Below are 4,064 nucleotides of genomic sequence, written 5' to 3' on the forward strand. Positions count from 1 at the left end.
GTGGGAAAGAATTTGGAAACTGAGGGGATGCTCATCAATTGGGGAATGACTAAACAAGCTATAGTATATGAATGTAATAGAATACTATTGTGCAATAAGAAATGTTGAGTAGGCAGATTTCAGAAAAACATGGAAAAACCTGTATGAACTACTGCAAAGTGAAATGAGCAGAACCAGGAAAACATTGCACAAAGCAATCAGCAACATTGTGTGATAATCAGCTATGAATAACTTAGCTCTTCTCAGCAACACAATGATCCAAGACAAATACAAAGGACTCAGGATGGAAAATGTTATCCACATCCAGATAAAGAACTGATGGACACTGGCAGACTGAAGCATACCTTTTTCACTTACTTTATTCTTTTTCCTGCTTTTTTTTTTCCTTTTGATCTGTTTCTTCTTTCACAACTGTGACTAATATAGAAATATGTTTTACATGATAGCCCATGTATAACCTATATCAAATTGCCTACCTTTTTAGGAAGAGGGGAGGGAAAGAAGGGAGCAAGGGAAAAAAAATTTGGATCGCAAAATCTTATAAAAATGAATGCTAAAAATTGTGTTGACATGTAATTGTGAAAAAAATATTTTAAAAATAAAATTAGATTTGGACTGTTAAAAACAAGAAAATTTAAATTTCAGTCACAATTTATACAATTTATGTTTCAGAAAGTTAACTATATTTCTGAGTAGTCTTCTCTCTCTCTCTTTTTTTTTTGCTTGGGGAAGGTAGGGCAATGGGGGTTAAGTAACATGCCCAAGGTCACATGGCTAGTTTTTGTGTTAAGTATTTGAGGCTGGATTTGAACTCAGGTCCTCCTGACTCCAGGGCCGGTGCTCTATTTACTGTACCACCTAGCCGCTCCTCCTGAGTAGTCTTTTAGTCTCACTTTGGTAATTATACTTGTTTGTAGCATAGGAAAATTCATTTCTTCAAGGTCTATTCTTGTGTTGAAAGAGGAGATTGAATTCTCATTTTGATAGCCCAGTTGTATGCAAATATGAGTTCAATGTATTTTCCACTTTATAGTTCATTCTATAAATTTCAAACTCTAAATAATCAAGGTAATATAATCCAGCATAACAATAATCAGTAGTGACAGACAATTCACCAAAAAGCAATCTTTTCAAAATTTGATTGCATTCTAAATATTGGGTCCTTGTAAGCTATATGTTTCCAAAATATGCTCCAAATTATGCATAGCATCCCTCCTACCTCCACCTCCCCTTTCTGAAAACTCTTCCTCCTCTTTCTTTTTCTTCTTTTCCTTCTCCTCCTCCTCCTCCTCTTCTCCCTCTGTCCATGTCGGGACTTATACCCTTACATGTAGATGCTCTGTCCAAAAGAATATAATATTTAATTGCTTATACTTTGCAAGGTATCTTGGGGTTTGAGGGCTAGGTTTTTTCTTCCCTATTTATTTATTCTTTTTTTCCCCCCAAAGCTGGGACAATTAATTCTTTTGTCTCATGTAGTTTTCATTTATGACTTCTCTGGAAAAAAAACAAAACCAGGCTTTGAAAAGGCCCATTGTGATTCAAATGGAGATTCTTGGCTATGCCTTTAAACCCAATGATTCTGGCTTTCACTGATTGGCCAATAATAGGTCTCAGTCCAAACCTCACTTGCTCATTGTTTGGGTTTTGATGGCTCAGAATGAGTGTAAATAGCAATTATTTCTCTTCTGGCTAGAAACTCTGATGGTCTTCTTCTTCCAAACCCATCCTTTTGTGAAGAAAAACTAGTCCATCTTTTGCCTCAGTTTTTACATAACCTTTAATCACTGAATGGGCTTTGCCTCAGGTAAACTGAGACCTGGAAAATACCTTAGTCTGAAAAGGCCAGGGTCTTCAATGGTATCCTGAGCCATCCCCAGAGGTCTTGGCTTATGTCTTACCACTGGACCCTTATAACTCTGGAGGAGATAATGAGGCTGCTGACTTTGCACAGCTCTGCCTCACTTAAATCCAATTCACTCACAAGTGGAAACATCGCCCTCCTGATGTTGTTCGTCTTCTTGGAGAAGGAAGGACAAACACCACACTCAGTCTACGAGCCCTGATTGGCCAGAATATATAAAGTAGCAAGAAGAGATGAGGTGCGATGATCTGGATCACAAGCTTTTTGAACAGACCTTGGGAACAGCACTTTGTTTTGCTGTGTGTGAGGAGTGTACAGTGGATCGTAAATCTGTGTTGGCCTGGAGTGGGGGGTGGGAGAAGTTAGGAAGGAAGCTTCTGTGTCTTCTCTGAGTCAGCTTTACAAAAGAACTGGAGTAGAGAGAAAATCTAAACTGAAAGGAGAAGATGAGACAGCTCATTTATAGTGAAATGGTGTCTAGTTTAAAGATGGAGTCACTCATGGCAAGATGGATGGTATAGGGCCCCTCTCTCTGTCTTTACATAAGCATGCCTCTGTTTTTCCATTGGCAAGCCTTCTCTGACCATATTTTAAATTAATTCCAGGGCTTGACAACAGGTTGGATATGTGAAACTGTCGTGCCAAAAGGAGCGAGACAAAAGAGACAAAAGATCCCCTGGAAGTGGACTTTATTTTCCGCGGGACTTTCGGGGTCATGCCCAAATCAGACAGTGCTCTGCAGGGACAATATGTCAACTCTTAAAGGGATTCCATGCAAGCAGAAACTTGTAGAGGCCAAGAACAGTGACTGGTCAGTACACACCTCGAAATTCCTGACCCAGAAGCCTGCCCACCTCTGTGGAGGTTAGCCGACTGGGTAAAGGTGGAGATTGGTGGGGAAGAGACAGGGAAGAATTGGGGTCATGCTGGACAGGGAATTTACCCTAGGCTAAAATTCCTACTCATAGATCCTTTGGGGACAGGGTCATGCACAGCAAAACAAAACAGAGAAAGAAGTCAGGGATGAAACAGATTGTAACCCTGGGTGACTAAGAGAATGTGGTACCCTTAATAGTAATAGGCAAGTTAGGAAGGGAGGAGAGTTTGGGTAAGTTCAGTTTAAAACATGTTGAGTTTAAGGTGTCTATGAAACATCCAATTTGAGATGTACAATTAGTTGGAAATATGAGAATGGAGGTCAACAGAAGGACTAGGGATGGATAAGCAGGTTTGAGGATCATCAGCATAGAGGTAATTGAATCCATGGTGATGAAATTATGAAGTAAAATAGTATAGAGGAAGAAGAGAAAAAGGCCTAGAACAGACTACTGTGGAATATCCACATCCAGCAAAGGATACAGAAAAGGAGTGATCAGATTGGTAGAAGGAAAACCAGGAGAGAATGGTGCGCTGAAAACCAAGGGAGAGGAGAGTATCAAGGAAAAGAGGGCGATCAACAGTGTCAAAGGCAGCAGAGAGGTTAAGAAGGAGGAGTATTAAGAAAAGGCCGTTGGATTTGGTAATTAAGAGATCACTGGTAACTTTGGAGAGAACAATTTCAGTTGAATGATGCAGGTGGGAAATCAGACTTGTGGCAGGTAAAGTGACACTGAGGCAAGTTTTCTGGGTAAGACAAGTTTATTAACAGTGACTCATATAATTGTTAATAAAATGGGTCACTCACACTAAAGTGGTTCAGACTGCCTCTTTCTAACAATTAAAGTTAATTACTTTGTGGGAGTCCATAGGGGACAAATTGCTATCTCCTTGGAAGAGATAAAAACTCTCTTAACTGCACAAAAGCCAGGAAAGAAGACACCATACCTTTTGGGGGTGGTAATTTTGTGGGACTAAACTAAAATGAACCTTCATTAACTATCCTAGGGGATACCAGCATGAGGGGAGAGATAACCTCTCTTTTAAACAAAACTATGAGCTGGCCCAGCTGGATTTCTGAGTTAAACTAAAACTACATGGATGCAGACCCAATTATAAAATTAATACAGCATAAAATCAGAATCAATACAGGAGAAATCAGAGGTAATATTAATTTTTTTTCTCTCAGACTGAAGAGATTTCAGAAGAAAGTGAGAGGAAAGGAAATGGAGACACTCTGTGTAGATGGCTTCCTCAAGGAGTTTAGACACAAAGGCAGGAGAGAAATGTGATGATAGCTAGTGGGGAAGGATGGATCAAGAGA

This window comes from Petaurus breviceps, unplaced genomic scaffold (genome assembly GCF_028583685.1).
Source record: "Petaurus breviceps papuanus isolate PSGF00001 unplaced genomic scaffold, PetGlider_PUasm1.0 350, whole genome shotgun sequence".
Taxonomy (NCBI): domain Eukaryota; kingdom Metazoa; phylum Chordata; class Mammalia; order Diprotodontia; family Petauridae; genus Petaurus; species Petaurus breviceps.